The 12,783-nt window shown below is 42.4% G+C and overlaps 1 protein-coding gene across 3 annotated transcripts in view; it reads left to right on the top strand.

Moving 5' to 3' along the window:
• The window catches only part of pvalb6 (parvalbumin 6), a 37,012-nt gene that overhangs the window by 17,539 nt on the left and 6,690 nt on the right, over window positions 1-12,783 (top strand). Inside the window, exon 1 of one of the 3 annotated variants that reach the window (XM_061847166.1) lies at window positions 4,747-4,867. The exons of the other annotated variants lie outside the window; for them this stretch is intronic. The gene's annotated coding sequence lies outside the window, so the exon portion shown is untranslated. Of the gene's footprint in view, window positions 1-4,746; window positions 4,868-12,783 lie in introns of those variants that run through there. 3 annotated transcript variants of the gene reach the window in all.

Raw genomic sequence — 12,783 nt, 5'->3', positions numbered from 1 at the left:
CTCCCTTGAATGGACGGCGGCAAGTTGACAAAAATGAAGAGGGGAAAACCCAACAAGAGATGAGCACCAGCCAGCTGAGAGAAATCAAGAGATGGCTTTTTTTTCCTCGGTAAGAAGAAAGGAAAAAGAGTTGTCACCTTGAGGGAGGAAGAAGAGATGAATGGAATAAGTAGGAGATGGAATGATTTGAAAGGAAAGAATGAAGACAAAAATCAGAAAATGAATGAGGCGAAGGAAAAGAAGTGCTTGCACGAAAGCCCGGTCGGTTCCATCTGTCAGAAAGAAAATTGAAAATTCTTGCTCACGGGAAGGCAGCCTCTGGCTTGTTTGTGGTTGGCTACAAACATGTTTTCTCTCCTGGAGCATTAATACTGTACTTTTGGGAATTGCGGATGCCTTCTATCTGAAATGAGGCTCCAGAGTTGGGATTAAAAAAGGCCCGGGAGCCTGAATAGAATGCAAATCACTCGTGGATCGCCATACAGAATCTGCGTGGAGTTTGGATTTTCTCCCCGGGCTTGCGTGGGATTGGCTGACGACTAGTCCAGGGTGTACAACGCCTCTCGCCTCAAGTCGGCCACGATAGACTTCAGTTAACTAATCTGGACGGGCGGCATCAAAGTTTACAGTTATATCACTTCCCGCTCCTCTGGGAAGACTTTCTACATCAAACGCATCCACTTCCCCTATGTCCTTCCTTTGTTTGAAGATATCATCATATTCTCACCATCAGCAATTTGTGTCTCATCACAATTCTTGCCAGCTCACTGCCTCCTCTCCAGCATCACTTGCCTTTCCCAATTACCCCCCATGTCTGTCACTTCCTCCTTCTCTGTGCCCATCAACTCACCTGCCTCAGCTGTCGCCTCCGATTCCACATCAGGACCTTTCATCGATAGGCCCGCCCCAAAAACTACTACAGGCCTCGTGTGCAGTCACATGGCGGTAAGAAATGGGATTTACAAGTGGGGCAAACATGGCGGAGAATTGTGCCGGGACCTAATGAGTGCGTCCCAATGCATGACAACTTTCATTTCTGGAATCCAGCTGCCAAAGAAGGAGGGCAACGTGTTATGAATGAATGATCAACCAATACAAAGGTCAAGACTCTGCACTGCAAGCGAAATGGTTATTATTATTATGATTATTATTATTATTATTGAGCACACTTGATTGGATTCGGGAAAGAGTTTACCTTGTGTAACACAAACACACAAATGCAAATATGCACTTATTAAGAAACTAAGAAACTTCGCCTGGCCATCAGTACCTACCTCAAAGTTTAGAGGAATGCTGCAAATTGTGATCATTATGCACCACATACAAGAACTTTGAGATTAGGGCTTTCTTCGTAAAATTTTACGATGACTCCAAAGTGCACTATAACCTATTTCAGGTGAACTGAATTTGACCTCCTTGAAGCCAGTTGAGTTTGACTGAAATGGTGAATTTGATCGAGGCACTGGGAGACACTGAGGTCTGTGGACATATTTAAATCATTAGCTGATTCTATACTGAAGAAGGGTACCCGTGACTACCCTTAGTAGGCGTGAGTTTGTATCTCATTGGGGCCTCTACTCCCCAAGAGGAGTTGTGTCAGGAAGGGCATCCGGCGTAAAAACTGTGCCAAACAAATATGAGGGCTCATCTGAGATGTCATGTCTGTGATGACCCCTAACGGGACAAGCTGAAAGAAACTTACTTACTTACTTTTATCCACTTACATTGTCTACTGCCAAACAGCCAAGAGCAGTGAGTGCACTTCACGTGCAGAGATTGTTGCAATTCCGCATTTTCCTCTTCTGAACAGTCATCCACCTCCATTGAGATTGTCCCACATTTAAAGGGAATGAGAGGTGCTGCTGTGTTTGGCGGTAAATGAAGTCAGATCGAAACATATCCAGAGTAGGGTCGCTGTTCTATGAATTTCCCAACACTGGTCTAAGCGCCTCCTGGTGTACAGTTGAGCCCCCCACCATGCCAGATTTATGCCAGTCATGAAAACAGGACCAAAATAAGTCAGCTGTGCTGAATGGAGCACAAAAACAAATACAGTATACTATACCGTGGATACACTGTATGCAAATAATTTAGCCTAATACAGAAAGCAGGTCAGAATCAATTAAACACCTGCAATATTACTTTTCAGCAATTATTTGGGAAATTATGTAACATGTCATTTCACTGGTAGAAGAACACAGGATCAATACAAGTACAGGGAGTCCTCGGTCTACGACTGAGATCTGTTCCTACACTAGTGACTTAACTCAAATTTCGACTTAAGTCGGATTCCACCATTAAAATCAGAATTTACATCAAAATAGTTTGTATGAAAAACAAATACAGTGAAATAAACAAGATGATGTACTTAGCATTACTGTTGAGAAGTGGATGGAGAAGAAGAAGGGGAGGCTGTGCTTAGCGATTGCGAAGGAACCTGGTCCTCAATCCTCTCCATCTCGACAAGTATCAAAGAACCTTGTTTTGTGATCATTGTATCCGACATAGGAACGGAACCCTTCAGATGCACTAAAATACGGGCTTTGTCTTTAATAAGTCTCACTACGGTCGACCGACTGAAGCCTTGGTGATGTTGGTGTCTCTCCTTTCTCCAATCTTTTTATGATCTTGAACTTTGTTTCCATGGTCATGGGTTTTCTTTTGACTGCAGAAGCATTGCTAAAAGACACAGCTTACTTCATTGGGGCCATAATGTCTAAAAAGGAGGGTGAAAAATGCGAAGATACTCCTGACGCACAAACACGGACAAGCATTTGCCTGACAAAATGGCGGAAAGGCATTGTAAAGTCGAAACTTCTAAGGTCAAAACCGTCTTAACCAGAGGACTCCCTGTAACATGACATTCCAATTGATAAGGACAAAGTAGTCGTGCCACTCTCGTGGTTGAGTGATAGATCCGGGTCACAGAGGTCTTTATGAGGGACACTGTAATTGTGATCTCATGGTTAAAATTTACTGTACTAGCACATGAGTGTGGATAGGGTGTACTGTCTGTGAGTAAGTGTGCAGAGGGATGACCAGGCCAGAGCGTCAGCCTGGAGCTGATAGTCACATTTACATGGCGCAGTTCTATCCAGAGCGAGCCAAGCGTGAGAACGTGAGGAAGAAACCGAAAGCAATGAAGTGAAATTAAAACCCAGCGGTGGTTGCATGCTTGCCTCAAAGGAGCCTTGACTAAATTGTCCTCCTCTTCGTGACAATAAACTAACTGCAATTCTTTCACTACATACTGTAAGTCCCAACTTCTAAAAGTGTTTTTTTTTTTTTTTTTTGTAAGTATTTTCCTGCAAGCCTCCTGACACGATTCAAGTCTTTGTACAGTATCTAGGGTTGGGTGTGAAATCATTCAAACTCCCTTTTTTTTTTTTCCACATTAAACTGAACTGATACATGCTGATGCTACAGAGAGATCATTTTGTAGTTTTCAGACTTTCAAATGGGTTGGCAGTAGTCAAAGTCCAAAGAAGATAGAGAAAGATGAGAAATAAAATAACTTTGAAAAGGATGTACCTTTTTCTAGCGCCGACAAGCTTCTATTCTAGTCTGGTAGAGGTAAATATTTTCACCTAAGGGTGATGAAATTGGGAGTAAAGTGATGACGACTGACAATTAAATGCTACTTACAATATTCTGAATTGAAGTGGTGAGCACAAAATAATTTTTCAAGGGTCTGACCAAACACTCGACCCATGAACGGACAGAACTCTGCTTTAAAATCGAATATATGATTGTCTCGTGTGCTTCCAATCTTTCGTGGACCAGTCGCATTTCATCAAAGGTTGCTGGTGCATGACTGCACTAGGTTTATTATCTGGAAAAACAATTTTGAATTGATCCAAATAGTCTTCCTACAACCAGCCCATATAATGCAAAACAATGCTTCCTGCGAGACTGCTGAGCATCTGCATCTTAATCTCCTGAATCTCGTATTCACGCAGACGAACCACCACGGAAAGCCGTTCTCCCAAAGATGCGTTTCTTTGAGAGGTCATGAATGATGCAGCGTTTGTTCCATTGCCGGGCTCCACTTTATTCCGTCTTCTCCCTTAAAACTATTCTTGCGCTTCTACTGAGTGCTCTGGCGCCACTTGTGAGTGAACGCAGCAGGATTTCAAGGCAACTCGGTTCTTTCCTACTCCCGCTGAAAATAAGTTCGCCTGGGTCCACTTTGCAGTGCGTGCGGGTGCACATGGAGCCCCTGAGCACTCCGTAATGTAATAACAGCCTGCCACAGTCACAAGTGTCCACATAAAAAGGCTGACGAGTCGGCCATTAGTGGCAAAAGGATCAATGCGCACCAAATTCAAGTGTACTAAGCGGACTCAATTATAGCCTCCCTTGTGTCAAACAGCACTACCCGTCACTATACAGCACGTAGCACTCACTTGTAAGCTACACAGATATACATTTACATACACAGTACACGGATTTCTTCAATACTGTATCTTTTTTTCATACCCGTCAGTTGGGCTAGTATAATAGATATATATCCCCTTCCCGTAGACCCCTTTCCCCAGACCCTAACCCTAATCGTAGGTCCACTTACCTTATGCCTTTCCCCAGACGCTTCCTTAACCTTAGGTCCACCTACCGTTTGCCTAACCTTAAGTCCACTTACCTGTTAGCCCTAACCATAGTCATTTACCTGCAGCCCTAACCTTTGTTATTCCCCGATCTATACTTTGCTTTTACTATTGCTCTCACCCTAACCCTAAATCCACTCAGCTTTTTCCTAACCCTAAGTCCACTTACTTTTTTCCTAAACTCTTCTCCCACGTAAATTTTCCGGACGGACTTGAAGTCCGCCATTTGAAGCAAAGACGTTGACAAGACAAGACGTCTCCAGGTGAGTAAGCTGCGCCTGAAGAAGGCTCCAAGAGCCAAAACATTGGCCGACATAGCCTTACTCATGATAATTTGTTATTGATTATTCTAAATCTGGAGCTTGGTTGGAACTAAATTATTTACTAAAATGGAAGGAGGTAGGTACGCATAATTCGATCAATTGATTACATCTAAATTCAGATTTTCACATATAAATATATAGATAAATAATTAAATGATTAATTTGGCTTCCTGGGGAAATTTTCGATGAAGTTTAAGGTCTGGGCATCTTTAGTGGGGACATAATCTCAAGGCGGGCCCGTGCATCTCCCCTGTCAGTCTCATGATTCCAATCGTGGTTGGACTGGCGGGGCTTCATCCTCCATTGCCTAACCCTAACCCTAACCCTAACCCTAACCAATTTTAAAATGCACGAAACCACATCTCTGATAAATAGAAGGCAGTTTGCAGTGCGCGTCAGACTGCAGTATGCGGTTCAGAAAACCGCCGCAACGTCTTTAAAAGAGAGAACCTGACCTAAAAAAAGGTATTATAAAAGCAACGGGGAAACAGAAAATCCAGCAGCTACCTTAGACAAGGGAGAAATAAAACGTACTTTTCAAAGCTAGTTTTCAATTACTGTTGCAACCTTGCAAACTAATGAAAAAAAAAAAAAATTTAACAATCAGAACAGCAAATTTTGGCTCAATATGCTCTAATTCACAAGACCACAAAGCAATTCCGTGTCCCGCAGTTAAATACGGATTTGATCCAGGATTTTAATCTACTCCCAGAGAATGCTCGTGATTGGCCTACTGATGATGCCAATTTGCAACAGCTTTTTTTTTTTTTTTTCGGAAGGGGAGTGGGGCGGGTTGCTTCCCATCCCACAGCTCACTGCTGGAGCACCGAGTCAAAAGACATTAGTACACAGAGCTCCCGAAGAAAAATATTATCTGAGTGAACACAGAGCACCTCTGAAAGTGATGAGAAGAAAAAAAGCAAATATAATAATCGTTACTGCGGGGCTGCTGTTAGTTGTATCTGTCTATTAAATTGTTATGGCAAAACACACATGCACCAGACTTATCTCTTTTTAATTTATCTAATTGATTGATGATATCAGGCATTCCTTTTGGCTTTGCACACAGAGGAGAATCAAACCCCTCCTCCCCGGCTGAGTTCTGGAATAATGGCGGAAATTACATTAAGATGTAATGCTACTGGCACACGGTGAGCTAGTTAATATGTGTTAATGAAGCAATGACTGCAAAATAAACTGGGCATAAAGGGCACATTTGCAGGAGGGGAGCGCACAAGCTGCTCTCTCCTTTACTTTGTTATTGCACTGAATGTTTTTGTAATGTGCTGCATCTTGTTTGAGGTCATAACAATTGATTAATAAACGTAAGACAACAAGTCAACGCGGCCTCTGACTGAGGTCATTCAGCCACACGTGCTAGCTTCTGCTGCTCATGCGATCAAGGCCCGAGTTAATCTTCCGGGGGCTGTGTACGCCCCCCTGCCCCACCAACCGCACAAAAAAAAAAAAAAACAAACTGCGATTGTTGCAATCCACTGTGTACACTTAACAACTTTGTGATAACTTAAACAATGAGCTATAATTTTGAATGATAGTGAGAAATGCCGAGGATAGCGCAGCGCAGATGACAACACCACCGCTGGAAAATTCAATAACCGACCCGAGTGATCCTGTCAGCAGACTCCGCATCTCGCCATCTAAATTAAAGCCAACAAATCCTCCGCTCACCTGCGGGCTTCTGTGTCTATTAACGGACTTCTGCTTGTCAAGACATCTTCTCTTCGTGTGTTTCTGCATTAATGACTTTAAAGGGGCACGTGCTTGTACTATCCATCCATCCATCCATCCATCCATTTTCTTTGCCGCTTATCCTCACAAGGGTCACGGGAGTGCCGGAGCCTATCCCAGCTGTCAACGGGCAGGAGGGCGGGGTACACCCTGAACTGGGAGGAAACCAGATTGCCCGGAGAAAACCCACGCAGGCACGGGAAGAACACGCCACACAGGCGGGGCCGGGATTGAACCCGGAACCTCAGAACTGTGAGGGAAACGCTTTCCAGCTGTTCCACCATTCCACCTGCTTGTACTATTTTAGAATTATTAGTTTTAAAATGCCAATCACTCGATCACAAAAGTACTCTCTGTAAAGAATACATATATTCATAAAACAAAAAGACCATTCAGCACCTTTAGTTATATGGAGGGGGGAACAAACTAAAGTACAGAGTGAAATATACTAAAGTACAAAACTAAAAAGTCCAACAAGAAAACCTTGCACATGAGGTAGTTTCCCCTCTTTTATGAACTTGCAAAGTGACTTTATACTATATAAACCGCGCAGGAAACTCCAAATAGAACTTTTCCGTGCTTTTTGGTATCAACAACGCTATCATATTATATAATATTATATTTTGCCAACTTGCCCGCCGCTGCAATTAAAAACATTAACAAGTCGGTGGAAGTCATGGAGAATATAGACGTCTGATGCGCACGCGTGCTTGTTTGAGCGACTAAAAATAACCACGGTGCTAAATTGTCTGAGCGCTACGGAAGCCCCGGTGGACGGTGGGCTCACATTTTCACCGAGTGCCTGCGAATCTCGCAATATGCCAATCAGCCACGGAAGAGCAGCCATGCTCATTAGAAACAACCCGAAAGGGAATCCCAGAAGTAATCACACAAAGCATATCCTTTACAATGACGGCGTCATCAAACAACGTAAAGCGGCGGGACAACCGGGGCTCAAATTAGGACGTTGTTTAGCTACAAAGCGATTGTGTTGATTAAGTATGTGGTGTTGCCATTGATGTGGAAATAGAAAGAGGCCATGAAAGGCTCCAGTGGCTCCCCCCTGATATTTCCACTTGTCCAGCAATCGTCTCGCAAGCGTTGAGCAAGACCAAATCTCATTGCTTATGTAGATTTGAGGGTGTCGCGCGCCTTTTCGTTCTCCCTCATTTCTCCTGCCCATCCCTTCCCTCGTCTTCCCCGTCCCTCATCTCGCATTCCACGGTGGGATCTAACATTGACCTCTTTGCGACCAACCACGTCGCGGGACCTCACAGCTCCCTTTCTACTTCCCTCCTCTATGTCAACCGCCTCTGCTTTTAATCTCTCCGCTGTCATTTCTTTTTTTTTAATATTCCGTCTTTCATTACCATCATCCTGAGATTACCTGTCAGTACTTCATCCTCCAGTCGCCTTGTCACAAGCCTGTGAGTGTCACCCCTGTCGGGGCCTTTTTGCAGCGACGTTGAGATGGCGCCGGTGATATTTTTGGAGGAATATGCCAATAAAATTATTGGAAGCTCAAGAGAAGAGTATGAAGTTTCTTCACATCGTGAAGGATCTAAAAAATATTTATCGATCCATTTTCTTTGCTGCTTGGCACAAGGGTCGCGGGAAGTGCTGGAGCATATCCCAACTGTCAACGGGCAAGAGGCGGGGTACACCCTAAACTGGTTGCCAGCCAATCGCAGGGCACATAGAGACAAACAGCCGCGCTCAGAATCACACCTTGGGGCAATTTTAGAATGTCCAATTAATCTTGCATGTTTTTGGAATGTGAGAGGAAGCCAAAGTGCCCGGAGAAAACCCACGCAGTCACGGGGAGAGCATGCAAACTCCGCACAGGCGGGTCCGGGATTGAACCCGGCACCTCAGAACTGTGAGGCCAACGCTTTTATCAGCTGACCCACCGTGCCACCCTAAAAAAAAAATATATATATATATATGTCATAGTAGTTAATAATACATGAAATAAATAGTTACTGACCTTTGAAGTTTATATCTTAGGGGGAAAATATGTTTGCGTAATTAAAAGGTTTGTAACAGTTTTTGTAGGACTATGGAAGACCTTTATGACACCGAAATCTTCTTCCTAAATGGTGTAGTTGCAAACTCAACTGATTTCTTTAGTTCACAGGTGTCAAACTCAAGGCCGGGGGGCTAGATCTGGCCCGCCGCATGATTTTATCTGGCCTGCAATGGCAAATCATGTGCATCAACTTCAATGCAATGATTTTCGTTAAAATCTGTACCAACATTTGTAATTCTCATGTCATCAATGATAACGTAGAGATATTACACACATTTTTGTGGTAAAAAAAACATTACCCTTAATTTCTGATTTCAAAACTAGTTCATAAATTTAATGTAGAAATATGATGAGGCAGTTATAGATTTTTATGGTTTTACACTCACACTAATGGCCCTCTGAAGGAAACTGTTAGTAGAATGTGGCCCGCGACAAAAATGAGTTTGACACCTCTGCTCTAGTTAGTCCAATGTTTGTAAGCCGATAAAAGTATTCTTCCAATTAAAGGTTTAGAACAAAATTCTGTCATCTTTTACAAGCACACCTTGGAAGGATAAAGGGGGAAAAAAGCAACAGCTGTGTTTGTTGCTTGAGCTGCACAAGTTTCACAACCCGAACAACGCGTATTAGATTAATTAGTGTCAATACATTGCAAGTAGGTGAAGAAGAGAAAAGACACCAGCAGGATTTCGTGTCCACGGAGATGAGAAATGCTTTGAAGCAAGCGTCAATTAAAAGTGTACAGAAATGAGACAACCAGAGAGCGGTGGTGGTTAATCGTCTCGGAGGGGGATTAGAGGACGGCGAGGTCCCTTGGGTGGGCCGAGTGAGAAAATGAGGTGAAGAAATCGAATAGCCCGCGAGGAGGAAGGAGCAATAGAAGAAGGGCGAGACAAGGATAGCCATAATAAAACAATGCTGGCTGCCGTGTTTGGTGAGCGTTAAAAGTGGTGTTTTATTAGCCGGGGTGTGGACATTTAAAATCATACCATTAAACTCAGCAATCACTCACCGCAACTCTCAACCGGGCTAACATGGGACATCCTCATCCAAAGCTTTACACTTATGGTCTTTATGCTCAGGTACATTTTTTTTTAATATAAAGTTCAAAGTGAACCATATCTGAAATCCCTGTGCTGACATTTACTGAACACAAAACAACAACCATGTTTTCAGCAATGGTCGGCAAACAAGGATCATGTACGTACATTATTTTGTAACTAATCTCCGAATGCACTTTTAATTCACATTGTATCGTGTTCGGTTTCAGTTCAAAGGCTCGCAAACCCCGGCACTGGCCTGAATTGGTCAATCGTGTCTCGATAGAGCTCGTGCACCTACGTCATAAAATCACGTGACTGTTTACGTCGCCATATTGCCGGTCTATCATAGCATCGTTCAATGCTAAGTTGGTTGGAGATGACACCCAATCTTGTCCGATATCGTTCGACCTTTAGAAGGTGAAAATAAATGAAGGTACATGAAAAAACTAGGTAAACATAGCATAGAGGACCCATATTTAATGCCGAAGTCGGTGTTTTTGCCGATAAGAAATTGGACTGTTAATTCACTTCCGCTTGTCTAAGACAACTGGATATACACATGGATCTGGTGAGTAAGTCATCCAGATTTACACAGAAAAGTCTTAAAGCATATAAAATTCTGGACGCATACAAATACCTCGTTGGAATAAATCCGACATGGTGATGGGTTGACGGCTCGTAAATGCGGAAGCGTATTTGGCTACATGTTAACCTTTGTCGGAATCCATCAATCTTTTCCGCTAGTATTAATACAAATACCAATATTTAAATAAATTACCCCTCATTTTACACAAACTCTCATTCATTAACTCTGATTGGAAAAAAAAGGGGGACAGTCTTCTCCTTGGGACGTACATGAAAGCGATTGCGGCCACTGTTAATCTCTGTAAACGTCTGCGACAGACGGTTTTTTGGAACACGCATTGTTCTTGAATGAGCCAATTTGGCATTATAAATACTGTTTGTTAATTTGAGATTGAGAAGAATAATTTCTACCTGTAATGAAGGGATAACTACACAGTCGTGTATACTTGGTTGGGCACCATCCATCATGTTTAATTGCTGAAAACCATCAATATTTTCTGGTCTTTTCAGCTGGTATTCCATAGAATGATATCTTTGAATATTTGTCTCATCTCTTGTGACAACCAACACCACAACAGGTCTCAGCTATTGTAAATATTCTCCTCCGGTTCAATGTCTCCCACAATGTCGAGCAGCTCTGTTTGACCAGCAATATGGCGCCGCGAAAATGGTGACGTCACGTGCACGGGCTCTAAACAGTACTTCCAAGTTTTCATTGCAGTTTTTACGTACCATGAGAGCGCGTATGCGTCATCTACGGGGACACGTTAACAAGCAGTGGGGGCGGGAGGCTCGAACTGGGATCCTCCAAGTTTCAAAACCGAAACTCTTAAAGATGAGCAACTGCTCCCCCAAAATGTGCATTGATTCGATAACCTCAAGCCAAACATTTGAGTTTATCGTCCTCTGATCAGGTAACAAGATGATGAATCTGTTATCCAAATTGGGCCTAAAATGCAGTGCTGGATTTAAAAAAAAAAAAAAAAGGGAAGTAAATAAAATCCAAATAAAAGAGCAAGGGCATTATTTAACTTCCTAAAATGGTCCATCCTTAGAATGAGATCAAATTTAGATACCAAGACGGTATCTCAAGCAGGTAATTACTTTCCGATAGCGACCGTTTGCTTCCAAAATGAGGGGCAGTGCTGTCCCACGGCTTACTATTGATTTATTTCAAGGTCACATTGTTAATTGCACCTAATGAGATTGACCGCGCTTGGAAACAGCTGTGCTTTTGGGGGAACAAAAATTTGCCAAAATGCAGATGAAATCAAACATGTTGATTTGTCCGTGAGGATGAATCCTTGAATTTATGAATGAATACAGGTTTAATGGATAAAAATAGGTTGCATGAGCTCAGGCGTGCGCTGTATTCCACCGTGAATGTTCACTAACAGTAGAATACTTAAATAATTCAAGTTAATGAGACACTCATAAAAAAATATGACTTTTTACACAGCGTGCAATGAGTGATTCAAATAATCTGCATATTTTATTTGTTTGCTATTATTACACGCAACTATGTCAAGTGGTCTCAGCTCCCGTGTGGCTTTCCTTGTTTGTTTTGCAAATTAATCTCATAAATGTTAGCTTTATTCGACTGTAAATCTTAACGTGGGGGAATGTGTCACGAGAGGACGGCACGGTTACAAGATAATAGTTTTTCATATTTTGTCGAGATTTATTGTGGGTTGAATCCCAACATCTTGACACGCAAATATTTTTCACACTTTAGACTGCATAATTTTGACCTTAAATCCTCAGTGGCTCTCTGAATCATTCCAAGCTTACAAGCATCTTGCAATCAATACAGTAGATGAATTATGAAATAGTTGACACCTAACCCTAAATAAACACATTTTCACATAAATCGACTAATTGTTGACATCTATGGTGCGTTCGGTAAAGGTGAAAACATATATATTGTGCCTCAGCATAGAAGTTAACATATCTGAGATAAAATTCATGACTGATAAGGAAATACAGAAACATGGACACAAACACACACGTTGTCATTGGCTGGGTGTGTGTGAGGGTCAGTTATGGTGCACGGTACCCACAGGAGGTTTAGGGACAGGACATTGGTGATAAGTGCCACATGCCCCACGAGCCTCGACACTTGTCTTGACTCACCGACTCACTTGGGAATCAGAATCAGAATCACCTTTATTGACCAAGTGTGTAAAAACACACAGGGAAATTTTCTCCAGCAGTGGTGCTGCCCCGGTACGACATTCAGAACAAAGAACAAGGAACAACATAGCAACAAGAACAAAGAACAAAGGACTTTTATGTATGTAGGAACTATTCCATATAAGACGTGCAATCTGTAAAATCTATATAGAGAAGTGTGCTAACGTCCCACAATTGTTTTAAGCTTGGACAGAGTGCCTTTACCCGTTGACGGTTCTCCTTATAGGCCAGAGAATTATTTATTTATTTGTTTATTT

This window comes from Syngnathoides biaculeatus, chromosome 16, assembly GCF_019802595.1.
Source record: "Syngnathoides biaculeatus isolate LvHL_M chromosome 16, ASM1980259v1, whole genome shotgun sequence".
In the NCBI taxonomy this organism is placed as follows: Eukaryota; Metazoa; Chordata; class Actinopteri; order Syngnathiformes; family Syngnathidae; genus Syngnathoides; species Syngnathoides biaculeatus.
The sequence above is the reverse complement of the archived record's forward strand: the minus strand, read 5'-3'. Positions and strand labels throughout refer to the sequence as shown.